The sequence below is a fragment of the Erpetoichthys calabaricus genome, chromosome 5 (assembly GCF_900747795.2).
Source record: "Erpetoichthys calabaricus chromosome 5, fErpCal1.3, whole genome shotgun sequence".
NCBI classification, from domain to species: domain Eukaryota; kingdom Metazoa; phylum Chordata; class Cladistia; order Polypteriformes; family Polypteridae; genus Erpetoichthys; species Erpetoichthys calabaricus.
The window spans coordinates 190,369,598-190,392,841 of NC_041398.2; the positions used below are offsets into that span (position 1 = coordinate 190,369,598).

The following is a 23,244-nucleotide window of genomic DNA, read 5'->3' on the forward strand; positions in this document are numbered from 1 at the left end:
ACTACTGCAGTAAAGACAGAGCTCAATGCCATCCTGATGCAACAAGCTAAATTTCAGGTTCACTGAGTTTGTGCTCTTGATTATGTGTCTTGAGCAACCCCTGGAAGACGTTTGTGAGAATCTGCAAAGAAATAAGACATTTGCCTCTGTTGATTCTTTGAAGTTTAAGTCATGAAGAGTATCCAATAATGATGAAGAAAGTAATTCAGTTTCAAAACTTTTACTGTGTTATTCTCAGATAACCTTCTTCCTTCTGTGTCTGCTACTGAGGAGTTTCTAGAAAAATTACATTTTCCTAAACTTTTTACAGCATTATCAGATGGTCCCAGTACATTACCTGAACTACAGTAAGTGGGCTCATTTACAAATGAACACTGTCAAGACTTCTGGGGACGATGGAACCCCTGTTGAGTTTTCCTCTGCTTTTTGGGATAAATTATCACCTTATGATTTCCAAATGCCGCAGGCTGCTGTTTCTTCTCTCAAATTATTGCAGAACCTAAACACAGTAGTTATCTCCCTTTTACTCAGACATATACTGTAATGGTTACTGTTCCTTATCCTTATTGAATAATATTAGTTAGAGTTCTTGCCCATAGGCTACAGTTGGCTATCTCAAAATTGCTACAACCAGACCAAATTAGGCTTGTCAGATCTTCTTTTTCTATTGACAATGTCCATCATTTTATGCACAGCATAGATGGAGTGTCTTCCCTTTCCTTACCATTTGAATTTTTATCACTTGATGCTGAAAAGAATTTGATAAACTGGCTTGGATTAGATATTTTTTCCCTATCATTAAATAAATCCCATTATCATTAAATTTTATTGTATGCTGATGGAATTCTTTTATGTATGGGTAAAGCACATTCAGATCTGCCTGGCATTTCGAATCTTTTGCAAGTTTTAAAGAAGTATCTGGCTATAAAAATAATTGGGGCAAATCAGCTTTTCTGACTTTTGAATCATTCTTACAAGTCTTTTAGTTTTCCTCTAAATATTCTGTCTACCAAGAATTTTAGATATCTCAGGATTGAGACAGCTTTATTCTCTAATGTGATTGCTAATACATCATATACTTCCTGATGGAAGCAAGTCTATGAATTTGTCATTCAAGTTAATACAGTATAATGATTGATTATTATAATGAAAATAGTTCCTTGTGTTAATTTAATCAGTTCAATGATCCTTTTCCGTCTTCTTTATGATACTGGTCTGAAGTCAAATCAACGATTTCCAATTTTATCCAGGCAGGAAGAAAACCTAAACTTAAACACAATATATTCTTTTCTCCAAAGGATAAGACAGGAGCTTCCCATTTCAGATCTGTAATTTTTATTAGTAGGGTTTTGTGACCCATCCCTTAACCTCTTGATTTGCTTCCACTTTGTTTTCCAGTCATGACTGTAATAAGAAAGTTTCATAGCTCTTTTCACACTTTGTTGGAACTCCCATTAACTAAAACTATATTAAAACCAATCCCACTCTGTTGTTACTCAATAATATTTTAAGCCGTAGGTTCTTAAATTATGGATTGGTTGGCTTATTTTGTTTTGCACAGAGTTGTGATTCACAATTGTAATCAATGGAAAAGGGTTGAGTATGGATTGTGAAATGTAGTGGTATGGGTAGGCAAATATTGGTCTTGAAGACACAAAAAAGAGAAAATTGGATTGCAACAAAAAAAAGTTGAAGTTTAACAACCACTGTTGTAAGCGTTTTCTATTTCGAGTTTTGTGGAGAATCATTTTGTTAAAGTTCCCACACAGCACACTCAACTCTTATTTTTATTAATAGAGGTTTATTAATAGGTTGTCATTCTTGTTCATTCCTCCACTGGTCTCAGTGTTGGAACAGCACCTTAAGTGAGGTTTATAACAACCATGGCATCAGAGTATTCCAGAACCTATCTGTAAAATATGGAATTCCATCTTCTCTTTCTTTTTTTTTTTACAACTAAGTCTTTACAAAAGTCATGTGGGCTCTCTTTTTCAGGTCCACTACCTAGTCAGCCATTTTATTAATTTTTACTATATATCCTTAACACCCTTTAGTGAGCCAGTTTCTACTGTGTACTCTTTGCTTTGTTGCAAAATCTAGGACAGAGACCTTGTTGCCTCCTCGTCTGTCTATACTGTTGGAATGTTTTAGTAACATCAAATTTTGTTCCAGAAACAAAAAGTCACCAGTTTACTTAGTTTCAGTTTGACTCTTGACTCTGCATTGCTGTTATGGATTGGGGTTGCCAATGGGTCTAATTTCCCTGGTAAGTTATGCATGCCTTTGTCTTGATTCCTTTTTAATATTTTTTTTTCAAATCTATGTAATTTGTTTTTTAAGGTATCACTTACTCCATCACCAAACATTGTTATTGTATTGGACACATCTTCACTTAGGCTGTCTTCTTTCCTAAAGAAAACATTTATTTTAGATACTATTGCAGCTAAATTGTTATTAGTGTTCAGGTAGAAATCATCAATTAGTTTCTTCCCAGTCATTAGCTAGCCTCACTTTATCTATATAATAAAAGCCCAGCGCGGTGTCCGTGTCCGGGTTCCTTTTGGCTGTATAGCCGCCCCAGTCCTTCCCCTCTCAGAATTCCTGCTTACCCCCCTCCGTTCTTTCCCCATTGCTTTTATTTTTCCTGTTCCCGAAAATCTTTTCAAAAGAAAAGTAAAGAAACAGACAGAGCGTCACATTAACGTCTTCTCCCCTCTGCCCCTACAGCGTCCACCGCGCTTCTCGCGTTTTTATTTATACAAACACACTTCACATAAAAACTATTTACAAAAAAAAAATTAATCCAATTTTCCAAAGAGAACTATTTACAATACACATAGATTTTATACAAAAAAAATCCTAATTATATATTCTCAACAAGTGAAAATTAAAGAAAATATATATATATATACAGTGGTGTGAAAAACTATTTGCCCCCTTCCTGATGTCTTATTCTTTTGCATGTTTGTCACACAAAATGTTTCTGATCATCAAACACATTTAACCATTAGTCAAATATAACACAAGTAAACACAAAATGCAGTTTTTAAATGGTGGTTTTTATTATTTAGGGAGAAAAAAAATCCAAACCTACATGACCCTGTGTGAAAAAGTAATTGCCCCCTGAACCTAATAACTGGTTGGGCCACCCTTAGCAGCAATAACTGCAATCAAGCGTTTGCGATAACTTGCAATGTGTCTATTACAGCGCTCTGGAGGAATTTTGGCCCACTCATCTTTGCAAAATTGTTGTAATTCAGCTTTATTTGAGGGTTGTCTAGCATGAACCGTCTTTTTAAGGTCATGCCATAGCATCTCAATTGGATTCAGGTCAGGACTTTGACTAGGCCACTCCAAAGTCTTCATTTTGTTTTTCTTCAGCCATTCAGAGGTGGATTTGCTGGTGTGTTTTGGGTCATTGTCCTGTTGCAGCACCCAAGATCGCTTCAGCTTGAGTTGACGAACAGATGGCCGGACATTCTCCTTCAGGATTTTTTGGTAGACAGTAGAATTCATGGTTCCATCTATCACAGCAAGCCTTCCAGGTCCTGAAGCAGCAAAACAACCCCAGACCATCACACTACCACCACCATATTTTACTGTTGGTATGATGTTCTTTTTCTGAAATGCTGTGTTCCTTTTACACCAGATGTAACGGGACATTTGCCTTCCAAAAAGTTCTACTTTTGTCTCATCAGTCCACAAGGCATTTTCCCAAAAGTCTTGGCAATCATTGAGATGTTTCTTAGCAAAATTGAGACGAGCCTTAATGTTCTTTTTGCTTAACAGTGGTTTGCGTCTTGGAAATCTGCCATGCAGGCCGTTTTTGCCCAGTCTCTTTCTTATGGTGGAGTCGTGAACACTGACCTTAATTGAGGCAAGTGAGGCCTGCAGTTCTTTAGACGTTGTCCTGGGGTCTTTTGTGACCTCTCGGATGAGTCGTCTCTGCGCTCTTGGGGTAATTTTGGTCGGCCGGCCACTCCCGGGAAGGTTCACCACTGTTCCATGTTTTTGCCATTTGTGGATAATGGCTCTCACTGTGGTTCGCTGGAGTCCCAAAGCTTTAGAAATGGCTTTATAACCTTTACCAGACTGATAGATCTCAATTACTTCTGTTCTCATTTGTTCCTGAATTTCTTTGGATCTTGGCATGATGTCTAGCTTTTGAGGTGCTTTTGGTCTACTTCTCTGTGTCAGGCAGCTCCTATTTAAGTGATTTCTTGATTGAAACAGGTGTGGCAGTAATCAGGCCTGGGGGTGGCTACGGAAATTGAACTCAGGTGTGATACACCACAGTTAGGTTATTTTTTAACAAGGGGGCAATTACTTTTTCACACAGGGCCATGTAGGTTTGGATTTTTTTTTCTCCCTAAATAATAAAAACCACCATTTAAAAACTGCATTTTGTGTTTACTTGTGTTATATTTGACTAATGGTTAAATGTGTTTGATGATCAGAAACATTTTGTGTGACAAACATGCAAAAGAATAAGACATCAGGAAGGGGGCAAATAGTTTTTCACACCACTGTATATATATATATATATATATATATATATATATATATATATATATATATATATATATATATATATATATAGCATACCTTTTCAAAACAAAAGTAAAAGAAAATAGACAGAGCGTCACATTAATGTCTTCTCCCCTCTTCCTATTAAATAATAAATGAAATCGATTATAAATTATTAACACAAAGTAAATGAAATAAAAAAATCACGAAAGAAACAGAAACCACAACCTACCCTTACAGCATCCACCGCGCTTCTGGCGTTAGAGCCAAAAACGTGGTGTATGCAGGTTATGAGGTGTGACGCTAATTAACACCCGTACTACAACAGATTATATTGTTGATATACTATTAACTATTTACAGGGATCAACTCTTTTGGGGAAGTTCATAACAAAAAAAAAAAAAAAAAATTTAATTAACATTTACACTTAGCTACATGTGCACTTGAGTATTTCGAGCCCCGCGTCTGAGTCGGATGGGTGTTTCAAGCCACGATTTTCTATTTTCTCCCTTCCAGCCCACTATGCCTTTCCGTCTTCAGCTACCCATGTGCACTTGTATGGAGGTGACCTTATCGAACAATGCCGAAACGAAAGGCAACTGAACCTGCTCCTGAGAGAGAGGACACATTACAGCGTGATCACGAAGCAAACAGGCAAAGGCGTGCCAGTCGCTTGCAAGAAACAGACACTCAGCATTCACACAGATTAGCTCAACGATGCGTCTCTGCCGCACAACGAAAGGCAACTGAAACCCCTACAGAGAGAAAAGACAGATTACGCCGTGATCGCGAAAGAAAGAGGCAAAAGCGTGCCAATGAGACACCCGACGAGAGGTCCTTACGATTGCAAAACAACCGTAATAGACAAACTCCTACAGAGAGAGAGGACACATTACGCCGTGATCGCGAAAGAAAGAGGCAAAAGCGTGCCAATGAGACACCCGACGACAGGTCCTTACGATTGCAAAACAACCGTAATATACAGAAACGTACAGCCTCCCAAGAAACTCCGAGTGAATGCTCTCACCGTTCTCGCTCGCAACAAACTGACACTCACCACTCACAGACATTACCGCAACGACGCGTCTACACTCCTCTTCCTTACAACCATTTACACAATGTATACGATTCTGATTAGTCTGCGTCCCACACTTCGTGAATCATGGGTTTTGTTTTGAAATTTTGTTTCCCATGCAAAAATCAAATGTGGTGCGATGAAGGACCCAGTTCACGACTGCCAGGCGCATTTAAACAGGGAGTCCTTCAACTGTGGTCATCCAACGCGCAGCGTAGCGTGCGCCAAGTCGCTAGTAGTCTTATAATATTGGTTGATGGAGCTGAAAGATGTAGTGTAAACAAAAAGGTTTAGGGACTGTATTTGAACAGTATGTTGAAAATGCAGTATCTTAACCACTCCAGACCAGTAAATTGTAGGTAATAATAGACACTTATTGTAAATAATGACAGCATTCTTTCACACACTTTGCTTTCAGTTTTAGTTCAAAGTGTAAATCAGAGGTAATGATGCTCAATAAAATGAGCAACAATACGCATATATATGATACATTATTTCCTCAAGTCTACACTAATTTAGTCTGACTAGACATAAATGAGTGAGGGACTATTTTCTTTTGGAAGTACGAGTTATTGACCATTATGGAACAAGGTGCATTTTGCTCTGATACTAAACTTTAAATGTACAAAATTAGATTCAATATTCATTTTTAAGGCTTAATGAATCAAAGATTCAGCCTTGAAAATGAGTTTATCTGCACTTAGATAAATGGAATATGATCGGATGGAACTGATTTAATGTTGTCTATGCAACAGCTGGGCACCCTTGTTATCTAGTGTGACAGAGATGCTGTGCTGCTAGAGAAATAATCCCTTCCAAATGTTACCTTGAGCAACAGCAGACAAATGGTCAAAGATAAACTGATAAATGTAATCCTGGTTGTGATTCTGAGAGGTGCCTGCAAGGAGTGTCATACAGATGTCAGAATATGAATCAAAGAATGCTAATCTGCTGCAATAGAAATGAAAGTAACCTATATAGTATATTCACATTTTAAAAACTTACTGTCTACTAATTCTGTGTAATGACTTTTTTAACTTGGTATTTAACTGTTTCCAATAGTAAGCATTTTTATTTTGGAAAAAAAAAATCTAAAACCTTTGTGTCAGTCTTTATGTGCAAGTATACAGAGCACAGTACGACAGGTCTACATCACTACTTTTAACTCTCTATTCTCAATTATTGTCTCACCTCAACACTTCTTACACAGTTTGGGCTCTTTTCTAAAGTTTATTTACAAAAACAGAATTAGGATTTTTAGAAGGAAATTACAAAAGCATAATGTTATGATCTTAGAAACACTGGCCACAAGAAAGGTGTGATTAAGAGATAAAGAGAATAAATGTATTAATAGAAGCAGGTAGAGGCAAAGCAAGGGACAGGCTATTTTTAAAGAGAAAAGTATTGGTCATCAATTAAAAAACACAAGAGCAAGAATTGTGGTGAAAGGGGCAGGCAAAAGGGCCATGAAACTCACTTAATTTAATTACCTCTAACTAAGAATGAGGTGTATATTCATAGTGAATCCACTACTTAAACAGAAAAAACTTTGTACCTTCATCTTCTATATGCAAACATACTGTGACTACAGCGTTGCGTGACCAGACAAAAGGGAAAGCAACTCTAAACAATATGGTTGTGGTCTTTCAGTAATAAACACAAAGGGGACAAATCAAACTGAAAGCATTGCCAGAATAATGATAAAATATTTCAAACCTCTCAAAAACAAAATGGAGAAACGCAAAATGCAAATAATGTGTTATAGGAGATCATAAACTCAGATTATAAACATAATGAAAGCTTGAAAACTGCTATTCTTCACCTAATGATTAGGAAAGAACCTGCACTGCCTCATACATAGTGCTACACATTTGTCTGTATTAAGGGAGAAAGGGGCACTGCCCCCCTAGCAGATGGCAGTCTTATGCAAATATAAAGTAAGTAGTAAACTTTCCCAATTCATTTTACTTATTGTTCAAATGTTTATAACAAGCTAGTCATTACATTCAGATTTTTCCAATTATCAAATTATATACTCAATGTAATTTCCTTTTTAGGAAATTATTTATTTTTGGAGTATGAAAAATTCTCTTTGTGCCTGCTGATTCTAGCCTATTTTCAAGTAACCTAGGTAGGATCTTTGATACTTTCCAGGCATACTTTCGCTTGTGTTTGCTAAAGTATACCCTGAACTTTTCACTTTTTCTATGGGGATTGAAGTCTGGGACCCCTTTAAGGGATCCATTGGTTGAGTTTTTATGATGCAATTTAAGAGCTATGTGAACATGTTATTTAGGAGCAGTTGCAATCATTACCATTAATAACCTATTTACTTGTACAACATTATTTAGCATTTTGAACAATAATTGGAAATTTGATGATAATATATATAGTGAGGACCCATTATACAATAGTTGGTCTGTGCCAGTGATCTTCCTTAAGCCCTTGATCTGACTATGGATGCATTGCCTCGGAGGGTAAAGGATCAATCCCCTTGTGCATACTTTTAGCTGATGACATTATGTTGTGTAGTACCAGAAAGGAGGAAGTGGAAAGGAAGTTCGAAGAATGGAGAAGGGCTTTGGAAGATAGAGGATTGAAGAAAAAAAGGTAAAAAGACAGAAAATCTGAGGATTAATTATGATCAGGATTCAGCGGTTAGCCTACAGGGAAAGCTATTAAAAAAAGTGAGTAAGTTAATATATCTAGGATCAATACTAGCCCAAGATGAAGAATTGGATGCAGAGGTAACTCACAGTGTGAATGGAATAACTGAAAAAAGTATCAGGAGTACTGTGCAATTGCTGAATTAAGGCAAACTTTAACAGGAAGGTTTTTAAGACAGTAGTAAAAATAGCAAGAATGTATGAAGTTGAGACAATCACATGTAAACAGAGTGTAGGAAAAGAAGCTGGATGGGGCAGAAATGAGAATGTTAAGATGGATGTGTGGAGTTACAAAGGAGGACAGAATAAAAAATGAGTCAATCAAAGGTACAACAAAAGAAGTACCCATATCTACAGCAGTACAGAAAAGTAGGCTCAAGTGGCAAGGATATGTGATAAGGAGAAACAATGAATATGTGGCCAAAATTATGATAGAATTGGAAGTACAGGGGAAGGGAAAGCAGGGAAGGCTAAAGCAGAAGTGGATGGATGAATTAAAGAAGATTCAAAGGAAAAGGGTCTGACTGTGGAGGAGGTGCAGAACCTAGTTATGTGGAGAAGGTTGATCAGGGACATCTTCTGTACATAGAAGTGGGGAGAGATGAAGAAGAAGAAGAAGAAGAAAAAAAGGTGGTTATACTATATGACAATATGTTTATAGATCTTCATATTACGTAACTTTTCATGGAATTATTTGGCTGACATTTTATCAGCACTGGTGCTGGTAGTCTTTGTGAAATACAGTTTCTCTCTCTCAAATTAGGTTTACAGAAGGACATCTCCTTACTCAGTTACCCTCCAATGTCTCTGCAATAGTTTTGGATTTCCACAGCTTTGATGACTTTTTCTAGGCCTCATCCACTTCCTGCACATTCATGGTGCTGGCCAGCAGCACACTCACATCACTCACTTGGGATCAGAAGCAACCCCAACACTAACCTTCCCCAACTCCATGAGCCAATATAAGCCAGGAACTTTCTCAAGACATGCCAGCAGCCACATACCCAGACCAATACATTTAATCAAAGAAATGTGTTTCATACATTCTGCTTGTTAAGTGGGTGCATATCTTTCTGTCTTTCACCCATTCACTCACTCACTCACACACACACGCCACCTTTCCGCATGGCTTCTCAAAGTGGTTCTGCCCCTTGTTTTACCATCTCTCCCATGTCTGTGTGGCCTCACCAGAACTTTCATACCAAAAATGCCATGACTACATGGTAAAGACAATGCACTTTGAACTTGCTTAACAATTCTCCTGGCTCAATAAAAGAAAACTGAGAAAAGAACGTAAATTAAGTTTGGCAGCAATTATCATATCTGAAAAACAATACACTGGCTTGGATGTGAGCTGTTTTTAGTGTAATTATTTTCATGCTAAATATTTTTAATAAAATTATGTCATTTTTAAATATTATGATTGCTTGTGGCAGCACAGTGGCGCAGTGGGTAGCGCTGCTGCCTCGCAGTTAGGAGACGCGGATTTGCTTCCCTGGTCCTCCCTGTGTGGAATTTGCATGTTCTCCCCGTGTCTGCATGGGTTTCCTCCGGGTGCTCCGGTTTCCTCCCACAGTCCAAAGACATGCAGGTTAGGTGCACTGGCGATTCTAAATTGTCCCTCGTGTGTGCTTGGTGTGTGCGCCCTGTGGTGGGCTGGCGCCCTGCCCGGGGTTTGTTTCCTGCCTTGCACCCTGTGTTGGCTGGGATTGGCTCCAGTAGACCCCCGTGACCCTGTAGTTAGTATATAGCAGGTTGGATAATGGATGGATGGACTGCTTGTCCCAAGGGAAGTATTTGCTAATTACCCTACATAACCATTTAATAATTTTTCCAGCACTATCCTGTTCAGAACATTTACAATTCTCTGTTTGCTCCTCAGACCACTGTACCCCTTAACTCTTCATAGCTCTTAAAAGGCTAGCTCTTTTATGCAACTTTCAGCACTTCTTATTTCAAGGGGAAAGACTTCTTTCACCTGGGAATTGTGTGATACTTCCTGGATAACTCTGCCTTTGAATGGGGAACAATGTCACAGTTCTGAGTGGAAATCATGTGCCACCCTGTTTAAGACCAGAGGTGTTTTGAATTCCTGCTAACCCAAATCTCTCTCAGAGGAGGGTCATGCACCTCCAACAGCTCAGTTGCCTGCCCTTTAGTGTGCTCGGAGAACATTACCTGATTGTTCCCATGTAGCACATTTCCCTTTCTGGTGCCCCTGCCTCTTGCCCTTTATGGCTGACTGCTGCATTATAATTACTCCTGTAGTGACAACCCAATACAGACACACACTGCACACCTTGGTGGCCTTCGTGCTGTCCTTGAACTATGCCACAATTACCTACTTGCCATCCACTTTCCCTATCATAATGAAAATAAATTAAATAAAAACTAAAGTATTAAATATGAGAAGCACAAAAAATGAAATGCAACTGATGTAGACGTTTTTAAATGCATCACTTTCAAAAATCAAATAATTACTTGTGCTTATTTTAACAACTTAATCTATTCCTTTGCACAAATTTTTACTAGGTAACTAAATATGCTTGGCAACCCTGTATTAATCAGATACTACAGACATCAGTTGTGGTCTTTAAAGGGTTCTTCTGAACCCAAATGTTGACTACAAAGCAAATATCAGTACTCCCTTGGTCATTCCACTGTGATGACCTCTTGGCTGGGCAAGGGCCCCAGCCATCCATTACAATATGTTTGTATGCATTCTTACTACTGCTTGGTTGAATTATCCTTATTGTATCTTGTATCATGCCTCGATGTATGTACAGTACAGCAAGCTCTGAACAAATGCATTATACATGTGTGCGCAACGAAGTGAACATAAGCACAGAAAAATTAATTTGCTTTAAATCAACTTAGATTCTGCCATCAATAAGCACAGGTTACAGTAGTCAGTCAGCTATAAGCTATAAGAAGCAATATTTTTTTTCAAAATAATATAATATACCCTGCCTGGGTAATTCTTTGGAATTAGACAACACTTTTGCAAAATATGACTCGAGAATTAGCACACTTTATGTGTGCTAGGAAATTCACTGTAAAAAAGTAAAAGTTATAGAATGTATGGTACATCAAAAGAATTCAGAGTTCTGCACGTCTTTATTGCATTGCCCTAATACAACAAGGCAAGGTAACAATCACAAAAGGAAAATGCAATTTTAAAAGTCTCACACACTCTTCCATTAAGATTTGAATGTACTCTTGTTCATTGTGAGATACCTTTTCCTATCTTTTAAACCAAGGAATACAGATCACCTTTAAACATGTTGACGAACACATTGTTTTTTACAGTGTACTTTTTCTTAGTACATTTAAACACATTGTTTTTTACAGTGTACTTTTTCTTAGTACATTTACTTCATGTAAATTTCTCAAAGACAGCAACTTACTGCAAAATAGTTTTAGCCAACTTGGTTGTTTGAATTCAACACTCGCAAATGAATTATTCAGATCAAAGGTTAACTGTTTTCCACCTACTCTAACACTTTTAATTGAATTCAATTAATTAAGGCAACAAACGCCATAATGGAGGAATCTATACTGAATGTGACACTGGTGTATCATTTACATTTATTCAAGCTAAATTAAAAATAGGAAGGGACTAAAAAGTTTCAAGTAAATCTTTTGTGCCTTTTGCTGCCACTGAATTCCCTTCTCATCTTCTGTTTCTAATCTGCACTTGGAATGCAGCACTCAAGGTCAGAGGCCTTTAGAATGGATCGATAGAGATGCAGATTAAGTCAAGCAGACTGCACCTCTGCAATATGTTCAAGTGAAAAACAAACTTCTAAAACAAATTATGAATTCAAACAGCATTTCAACAGTGTACTTTCAGGCATGAAACCAGTCATACTGCAATTACTTTTATTTTCCTTCTCATATAAAACATTTCTGTTAAAACATCATCTGCAAATCGATTTGTCTCGCCATTTAAATCTTTCTGAATTGATTTTGGTCTTCAACATCAAACAAGATCGATTGTCATATCTTTATATTATTTGTATAAATCAAGGCAGGTGGCCTTGATCCCTGTCACTTATGACATAAAATAAAAATGGATCTTAGTGCCTGAACACTACAGCCTCTGCACAAATCTACACTAGAAATCCTGAGTAACTACAGCAGAAAATGTGAAACTACTCGATTGTTTTTAAACAAGTAAATCCCAGAGAATTTCTTGTTATATTTAAATTGGGAATAGGATTATTTGTCTTGGATCCAGGGAGAAATTTCACTGGCCTTGTGAACACACCGTAAATACCAATCATATATAAAAAAAAAGTAAATCAGTTTAAAAAAATCTCTCTATGATGCTACTTGATATTTTAATGATTTGTACACCAGACATAAGGTTTACATATTCCTCCATTAATCACACATCTGTCCATCAATCTACTGATGTATTTGGTGAAATCCATTGATCCAATTTTACGATCATAGAGTGTTAGTCCATCACATGGCACACGAAGCACAAACTCACTCACTCACTCACTGAAGGGCTATTTATAAGTTCACAATTAACATTTGGGGGATGAGAGTATCCAAACAAAAGCCACACACATAAGAAAGTAACTAGGCTAGGATCTGAACCCTATCTTCTGGAGTTATGAGGCAGTAACATTAAGCAGTGCATCACCATGCTGTTCGACATTAAGAACAGCTACAGTTATCTCTCTATTATAAAAAAAAATCTTGGAAGGCTTGGAAGGAGACGAGACATGATTTTCTCGGAGACACTTTAACGTCCTGCAAGACAAGGCAGTGAGACAAAAGGACAGCTGCAGTACAGGCTTTTAAATGTTCGAAGTGCTGCAGATCATGCAGCACAGCAGCAGCAGCAACAGCAGGAGCAAGCCAACAGCTGATTGAGCAAAGAGGAGGTAAAAAAAAATGTATTTGTTTCCCAATGTATCACTGTTTAAGAGGGGGTTTCGGAGGAGCGACTGCAACTCCTTAGCGTGCGTTCAGCCTCCCTCTTCACAACGCAAGTGGCAGAGACGTGAAGGGGGGTGGGCGAGTGAAGTAAGCAGGGGGAAAAGCCCCCTAGTTTTTAAAGAAACAAACACAGCGATTGTATATTCAGCTACTAAGGTGTCCATTTCTTTCAGTTAATTGTCGCAAATTAAATATGATAAAGATAATTCTCATATCTTTCCTTTAAGTTGTTTGCAGTCTGCTTTCAAATTAGTGCTTCTTTGGAAAATGGCTAGACAAAATTAAAGACATCACTAATAATGTATTACTTTTGGAAGTGAAAAATTAACCACTTCTCTATTACCAAGATTTTTTTCCCAGAAACCACAATAACAGGAAACATGGTGCAGCATTGCTTGGCAACATGGTCTGCTCAGCTCTTGAGGTATTGACTTAAATAAACTCACTAAGGTGAGTTTAAACATTGGGGTCTTAGGCTGTAATTGAGTAGTCAACTTTCATTTTTCTCTCAAACACAGAGAAACATATGAGGTAAAACACTTACTGTAAAATTTTCCTGAACAGAAGCACAGATGGACAGCAATAATGAAGCACTGATATGTAGGACATGGTTCTGGACACAAGATAGCCTAGACCTCAACCAAGTTAAATATGTTCTCAAAAAGAATGTATGGTGGAACAAACTGGGTTCCAATTGCTTATTAGTCAATTTATACTGAATACATAATCAAGTTGTGTATTTCACAGTCCTAAGCCTTTGTCAGTGGCATTGACTGTGAGGTGGAAACCAAACTTAGACGTAATGCCAGTCTATCATACTTACTTTACTACAAAAGACTGCAGGTTATCACTGGGCTACACAGAAATGTTTCCTTTAAACATTCTGGATTTCTGAACATCAGGAAGTCAACCTCTATTAAATCTGAATTTGTCATTATACTGTATATCTCAGAAACTCTCCAATACAAAATTATTTACTTGGCTTTAAAAAAATCTCTTTACCTGTAGATATCAGTATACACAAAATAATGAGTGGTCAACAAAGGATGCTCAAGGCGTAGAAAATAAAGGTGTTTGTTTGTTATTTTCCACAAGACTATATAATTAATACTCTTGACACCACCCTGAGATAAGACAGGCCAAGAAAGAAGGTGGTGGATCATCCCAAGAAAACAAAACAATTTTTCTACTTTTTTGAGATGCTCGTGCTGCTAACCGGATGTCCTTTCTCTCTTGTTATCTAATCACAATGCACTATAATGCACTATTTATAATTTGTGCAAGATGTATTTCAAGTTCATATTTTTAAGCAATATCTCTCTATTATAATAAAAAAACCTGCGACGAGATGAGACTTTTTGAAAGACGAAATGAGACTTTTTGGATGATTTTTTCAAGTCCTGCGAGTTGAGACCTTGGCCTTGCGATTTTTTCAAGTCATGCCCTCTTCTCAACCATATACAACCACGCACATGGTACGCTCACCTCATTTGTGTGAATGCTTTTGACAGACACATTTTCTGCTCTCTCAGCTCTTATAAATTTTAACATTATGATCATGGAGAAGCGATGCAAAATTGAATCGAAAGAGTTAAACAATTGGACGTATCAGAAATTCTACAGCCAATAATAGATACAAATCCATACGTCCAAAAGTATCACACTTTACACAAAATTTTTCTGCAAACATACATGCATTTATTGGTTACTTTGTAAAATAAATTATTAACTCCTGATGATGTAGATTGTTTTGTACGTGCTGAAATTCCAAACAGAGAAACCTATCCTGAATTATGGTACAAAGACATTAAACTCATGTCTCATGGACCTCATTTTAAAGATTCAGTATTATCGACGCAGAGATAATCGTCACAAACAGCACACTTATCACGGAAAGAAAGTTGTTAAAATTTTGATGAAAACTATAATTCAATGACTGTACCGTATATCCCGTATTTGTTCAAACGATTCACTGGTCATATTAATGTCAAGTATTGTGCATCAGTTAAGAGTATTAAGTACATCTACAAGTACATTCATAAAGGGCACAATAGAGTATACGTGAATGTATCCAAAGAACAGTTTCAGGACGAAGTTCAAGCATATTTCGATACTCGGTACGTCAGTGCAATGGAAAGCGGGTGGCATTTAAAGGAATTGCCAATGCACGGACAAAGTCATTCTGTTGAATTGTTACCAATTAATTTACCAGATCAGAATATGATTCAATTTAAAGAAGGTGAAGAAGCACAAGCTTTACAGGTAGTGAAAAAAAATAAATAAATAATTGGCTTATTTTGAACTTAATAAAAATGATGTAAATGCAAAAGCATATACGTTTTCTTTCAAATTATGACGTTTGACAATTTTTTTCTATGCTTAATTACTCGCTGTAATGTAAAATAGTTAGTTCTATTATGCATATGTAACAGTTCCCATCAAAATAACAATCTGTTTAAATTGTACATCCACTGACCCATATGTGACCGGCAGACCCATGAAATGGCAGGGCCAGAGGCAGAGCCCCCTAGTCTATAAAAATGGAAACCAAAAGAGGTTTTAGAGGATGCCAGACAGGTATTCAAGAAAATGAACTCCATATATCATTGAACACTGCATGGTTTAAGTGTACTCAATTCATGCTCATGTCACATGTTACAATTTGTGGTATAGCTGGTCTGCAGCTTCAAAAAATGGCCAGTTTTAAAAAATCCAAATAACCACGTCAAATTAGACATGTGGGGGTCATCTAAACTTGATATGCTCACCTTATGATGCCAGTTTAGTGCTGTGGGCAGGAGCTGGTAGTCACTAAATAACATATTGGCCTAAACTAAATTTCTCTTTTTCCCCCTTTTACAATTACAGCAAAAATGTAAAATAGGTGATCTTAACTTTTTTTTCATTATGCCTTTGGTTCAGGCATTGTGTATCAAGCTAGCAACCACCCAAGAGGCAGACTGTGTGTTAACTGCATTGTGGATGAGGCAGTTTAATTGCTGTCATTGAAAAGGTAATGTAATCATAATAACAAAAGGATAATTGGAAATATGTACAATGGTACAAATCTGTACAAAAACAAAGTTTACAAAAGTGCGATGCAGAAATGCAATGTAACTTATCTCACTTTTTGACCTAACATCAAAGAAATCTGTAAAACTCTCCATTATCATGTAAGTCACTTACCATACAAAATCCCTCTATAAAAATGTTTTTTGTTAATGTAAACATGGCACTTTTTTCTCTAGCCCTGTAAAATTTACAATGCATACTGTATGTGTGTAAATACATAGGTGTGTTATCCTGGGGTGCTAAGCAAAATTTTGGTAGACCTATGGGTCTAACCATAGAAAAAGATTTGGATTCAGACATTGTATTACATGCAGTTGTGCTTTCTTTTCATTAGGGCACCAGAAATAATAAGGGATACACCTCGGACAACAAACAACAAGGTCAGAGATTAGGTGAAAGACTGGAAAACATAACAGGAGTCGGGCAGAGACAGTGAGCAGTTATTACATCCCCTATATATTGGAGAGAACTGCAGTTATCCCAGAGTCAGAAAAACTGTGAAAATAAACACTACCAGTATCACCAGTGGCATTAAATCATTATTTTCTGCTCTTTATTCTTGGTCCGTTGAACACAACCTAGCATTCTCAAACAACATACATGCTCTGGGGTTCTTTTTTGCCCATCAGACAATTCAATACTTCCTCCAGACAGCCCAAACTAAACACTTATACTCTTTCAGTTCATTTTTCAATTTCTGCACAATACAGACTTACTTATTATTTATCTATTTATTGATTGATTTTATTTGTCTTGTAAGTCTCAATCTTTGTTTTTTATGTTTCTGCTGTTATACATGTTGAAATAACACACACAGAATAGATACTGTATATATACAAGTACATTTTTTAAAAATGCATATTAATTTATATGTACTGTATTTATTTTCTGCTGCATCTCTTGCAGGGAAACGTTCCAACAATTTTCCATAGAAGAAGATGAGATGAATCCAATGATCTTTACAGATTGTTTTGAAGTTATCTCAAGGGTATGCACATCAAAAATAATGGCAGTAAAAATCAAATTTCTTTTGAGAATCATTGTAGGCTTACCCTTTTCCTCCCCTGATGAAATGGGCTGCCTGGAACGACTAAACATCTAGCAGTACAAGGTTGTTTTGCTTTGAATAATGCTTAAAGATTAAAATGTATTAAAGCCTGCTTTCCTGCCTGCACATCTGCTCAGTTTCAACCACAAGATGCTGAGAAGTTCATTTCTCAGCTAGGTCAACTGGGGTAAGGGTGCAAAAGCACTCCCAATAGAGAGGCTACAGTGACAGTCATACCTTATTGAAGTCTGAAGGAACTTCTGCCAGTAAGGAGATGAACTGCACCCCTGGGTACTACTGCATTCCAACTATGAATTGTATTATCCCCTAAAGTTGGTAAGTGTTATGAACAGGCAAATTAAATTCGTGGCAGAGAGTTAAAAATGATACTGTAGTTTTACATTAAAAATAATCTCTGCATTCGATGAAGGGGATTAATGTTTTAAGGAGAAATTCTTCCAAAAGCCTTTTTTAGATAAAACAATAGGTAAAGACCAAAACCATTAAAAATATGAGGAACCTACTAACAACATCCTTATATACAAATCAAGTCAAAAGAAACACCCAAATTCCTCTCTCCCTAGGATGTTTTGAATCTACAGCAGCTAACCACACAAAAGGTTTGTTTTCAGAGTTCAGAAATTTGAATATTACTGACAGTGCTACAACTTCTGGCTGCCACGTGTAGCAACAGAGCTTAGCTGCCAACAACAATATGGTTGTAGTAAAGTCAGAAGGAGTTAGAATATATCATACAATACATCAGGAGGGTACACTCACAAACACTTCCACAAAGGACAAATCAATAAGTTTTCCTACACTTAAAAGAATTTGTTAGACATGGAAATTTGTTTCTTATGCATTTTACCTTTTGCAAGTATACCAACTAGCTACGTGCTACTGATCAAAATGACGAATGCTATTTGCTCCTTACAGTAGAGAGGTGGATTAGGTAGGTTTGTAAATGGATAGATGGATGGATGAATTCTGGTGTTGGATGTTAGGATCCCTTGCAGTTCAGTGTTTAATCAAGAACCACACCTTACCCTCCTAATAAAAGAGCACCAAATTCAAGTGTATATAATTGATAAAGTCTACAATTCAGGTTCATTATTCAATATTACCACCCATGGTGACGTTTTGGAAGGAATTTGAAAGACTTTTTTTCTGTTTTTAATTACACCATCTTCCATGGCTATCAGTCTGTGGGAGAACAGCTGGTGTGCAGTAGATGACCTCTAATCTGGAAAACCTGCTAATTATCTTCTCTGTTGGAATCTGTGATACCAAGGATTGTGTGTGTGTGTTGGCGAGAGAGAGAAAACAGACAGGATGCCTGCAAAGTGTAAAAGCAAAACTGCTTTTTTTCCCCATTGATAGGAAATCAGCAGTATTGAACAGAAGAACATTAACTGAAAAATACAATCCACAATAGCGCAAAGATTTACTTCAGGGTCACTCAAACATTTTTATATTTTCCCTACAAAGGATTTACTGCAAGCTTTTTATTTGTCTGAATTAAATAATACCGGTGTCTATCCATTCATATCTTTACTCACAAAACTCGACCTGTTCTCTTATTTATTCAGCTCTTCCTCTAATAAATCCCAAGGGCAATTTAAATGTAGCATCTATGACAGTAAAAGCTTCACCATTCTAAAATGGATTGCACTCCTTTCTTTCTCTTACCACCAAATTACAACTCTGCTTTCAAAGATGTTTAACCCTTTGGAAAACAAACAAAATGCACAGAAATAGCAAAGAATATTTTCTCCAGTTAAGGGAAATTTTCTATTAACTCTTGTGTCATTAAAAGATCATTTTAAATATGAACATTACATCAAAATATGTCAAACCACCTACATTAACACAAACTGTAACAAAAGAAAATTTATACATAGAGAATGTTTGACAAAAAATGGTAAATAAAGAAGACAACTGCACAGCAAATAATGGAAAATTTTACTTGAGGAGAAATAATTTCTGTTCTGGGACATAAAGAAACACACTCAGTGAAGTGGAAGGAAGAATCTGCGCTTTCTAGGCAGGCTGGCTGCAAATAGTATAAGGATTTAAAATAAGTATGGGCCACACCAAGGAAAAATGATGTTGAGCTACTCTGTAGAAGACTGCTACTGAAAAATCAAATTATTGTTTCATACATCAATGTCTTGTTTTTGTTGACAGACAAGAGAATGAAAACAAATGCACCATACTTAAATGATTCCCAAAATGGTTCAACCTTGTGATGCATTCACATCAGAACTAGAAACTGCTGAGACGTTGTTAGGGTATCAGGTAATCTGTCATATTCTGCAATTCCTAGTTATGCAATCTGATATCCTCAAGGCAACAAGATGCAGCAACTACAAGTCAGTAAGTTTGATATACTCTCCAACTCAATGTTTTCACTGGCCTAAATGCTTCAATTTTTGCTTGTCTTAACTCTTTTCCAAGGTAATGAAATTAAACCATAGGTATATCTGCATCATTCATGGAAATCAATTTGTTTCGGCTCACAGAAATGGAATAAGCAGTGATAAAGCACTAAACTAGTCTCTGGTCTAGAACGAGGCATCCCAGTGCTGCTGAAAGTACAAACAAGAGATTTACATACTGGATATCAATTTCCTAAGCACAGTTATCTGTATCATCCTCTGCTGTGGCAGAGCTCAGTTTGTGCACAAATGGGAGGGAAAGTGATACTCTTATGCTTTTCTTCCAAACATTGTAACAATCAGGTAGTATATTAAAATAACATTCCAGGCTGCCAGGATATTTTAATAAATCTTAGTCTTGTCTTTCTTTATGTATAATCATTGACGTTTCAAGTTCAACATGTGCATTCAAAAATACAAACTGCCACTCTAGTGAAAAGGGTTCTTTGGTTGAAGTGGCTAATAAAAGGCAATTTTCACTCTCTGTGTAGTGGCACTTGTCTTTTGTACTTTTTACTGTTCTTATTCTCATACTTTTGGTAAATTTTAATTTCCCTAAAAGCTCAGATTCTTTAGTGATAATGTTCAAAAGTAAATATTTTGAAATAAACTATAGACTTCAGGCAGTCATTCAGTGCATTTTAAAACTTGTTGTCTTTCATTGGATGATAGCAAACATCTGAAACAAAGGTGATCAATCTATACCTGAATTTTTACTGTTACTGTTATGATTTATACATGGAGCTAGGGGTGTGAAATATTGACAAAAAAATTGATTTTGTCAATAACAATAAGTAAACAATATTTGGCATCCTTTAAAAGTGTGTTTGTATAAGTTTTTTATTGTGCTAGTTCTGGCTCGCTCTTGTTAATAGGATATTAACTGTTGCTTACTAATGATAATAATTGAAACAACATATTTAAGGAAAACATGAGTTACATTTGCTTAAAGCTGAAGCATTCAAATAATGACAATCCAAAAACATCAAAATCACCAGTGTAAGTTATTATTGAGATCAAACCGTGCAAGTATGAGCCGATCATTTCAAATTGGCCTACAGGTTTGACTACGTAAAAAATTGCATAAAGGCCACCATAAACTATTGTAATGAGAGCAAAAGAAACTTAATGTAAACAAGACATGATTCCAAGGGAAATAAAATACTACAGGACATTAATAAATATTCAGCTGCTCTTCTTTAAGGAAAATTGTGCACCAAATTCAAATTCCACGTTCTGTCAAATGCTGCACAAGTGAAAAAAATAATTGCAGCAGTTATTGCATACGAAAAGTAGTTTATCCTACTATTTTACATGCAGTCTCGCTGCGCTGGACATTTACAGTATACGTCTGGAGACAATCATGACTGGTGGGAACAATTAGACAGCCACTGAGCCACATTTCTAAATGCCTCATGAAGGCGGCGTTCAAATTAGGGGTGCTGATTTTTGAACTGCAAAGAGCTGCTGTGCTCTTGTTAAACAGATCCAACAGAGAGAAAGCTTCTGTGTATGATATCCTTCTATGTTTGTAAAAAAAAAAAAAATGTTTGATGTAAATGATGTGTCGCATCCCGTCCAAAGCAGGTGATAAGGACTACTGTTAAGAGAATTGATAACGAACCACATGAGATGCAGATTTCAGTAGTCAAAACACCCAAATCAACAAATCTGCCTAACAACATCAGAAGAAGCACACAGGAGGCTGCACAGCATTCACTGTCTTACGGCAAACCTAAATGATTAACAATATTGCCTAATTTGAAATAGAAACATGCCATGCCAGAATAGCCACAGATACACATGGTATATCATCAAACCATAATGCTTATCTAGACTCTGTTTGCTGTTATGACATATAGTGAAGCAATAGTCAAAACAACAGAAAGATATTGTAGCAGACAGAAGCACTTCTCAAAAGCATCTCTTCTGTCACAGTGCTCATTAAAATGTACAAAAATTCATTATTTAGCTTCAGCTATGTTGTGCTATTACGCTCATCTACTAATAACAGCAATTTTATCTTTTTGTTTTCTCTCAGTGTCAAGTCTTTTTGTATAGTTTGGTCTGCTCTCTTCCTGAACTCCAGCAGTTTAAACTTTATAGACTGGAGGAATGGGGGTTGGGTGTTTAGAAAGAAGCCATGTGCATGTAGCATTTATAGCACAGGATTTCACAACTATTCCTACAAACGTTTTAACACGTTGTCCCCAGACATGTATTTTAACTTCAGAATCACATCTGTCCCCTCAAGACTAGGCTACATGGCGCAGTGAATGCATGGCCTCTCAAGGCGTGTTTTTGATTGTTTTTTGCAAAGTGAGTGACATACTTGATAATGTCAGTTCACGCATCGTTAAAATAACAATTAAGATGATATCTTAGATGATACATATCGCACACTCCTACATGGAGCTACATTGATGATTTTAAAAGTTTTCTGAATAAGATTCAGATTAGATTGTATTGCTCGTTTTTTTTTCCTCTCAAACATGTACCTTACAAGAGGATTTTGGTTATTATTCATTTAAGGGGTAAGTGAACATGAGGAAACAGAATTTATAAGAGAGTTCTTCAGTTAATTCATAAGGAGAATTTCAACCAGTTGTTCATCAATTTTCTAACCCACTTACCCACAAGTCATACAAAGCAGGCACCTATCTCATCAGCACTGAATACATAGTAGAGTCCTGATGGCGTACCAAGTCTTTCCAAAGCATACTCACTCACATTCCTACACTCACTCATATAGGGCCCCTTTTGAGTTAATTAAACTAACAGAAACAATCTGGTATTTTTATGTAGCAAAATTTAATAGTGGCCAACGTTTATGAAATACTCTTTTCTAACTTCTATTGGTGAAGAACCAGCTGTGGTCAACTATGAGAAAATACTGATTATACCATTTTATGAGAAAACTAACCACCAGATGAAAACATGCTAGTTGTGAGTGATATTTTATTCTTAGTATGTCATTTTAGAAGCAGCAATGTTGTCCTGGGTATGATGTTAAACTGCATCCGGCCCTGCAAGCGGTCCTCCAACTTGCAGGGAAATCATGGGGGTTGGTGGCAGGATTGGCACGCCAGCCACCGTAAAAAAAACTTCACAAAGCTCCGAGTCTACAGAAAGGATTCCTTTTTGCTAACTGCGTGAGTAGCTCTGCTGCAGCCGCCCATAGGAAGGCTGCTCGCATCATGAAGGGGATGGGGGAAACGTTCCTTGACTTTGCAAAAGGTCAGGGGCTGCAAATTGCTGGATCCTGGTTCCAGAGCCCAGAACCACATCGTTGGACTTGGTACTCCAATACTGGTGGTGTGGTGAAGGAGATCGATCACATCCTCATGGGCAGATGCTGGAGGCTCTTGCAAAACTGCAGGGTCTACAGAAGTGCCCAGTTTGTGAATTCTGACCACAGACTTGTTGTTGCTACTCTTACGATCCAGGTTAGGTCCAGTAGGTTAC

General features: G+C 36.9%; 1 protein-coding gene across 6 annotated transcripts in view; it reads right to left on the reverse strand.

The window, feature by feature from the left end:
* apba1a (amyloid beta (A4) precursor protein-binding, family A, member 1a) overlaps positions 1-23,244 on the reverse strand; it is a 357,632-nt gene that overhangs the window by 193,536 nt on the left and 140,852 nt on the right. Inside the window, exon 1 of one of the 6 annotated variants that reach the window (XM_051927779.1) lies at positions 338-491. The exons of the other annotated variants lie outside the window; for them this stretch is intronic. The gene's annotated coding sequence lies outside the window, so the exon portion shown is untranslated. Of the gene's footprint in view, positions 1-337; positions 492-23,244 lie in introns of those variants that run through there. 6 annotated transcript variants of the gene reach the window in all.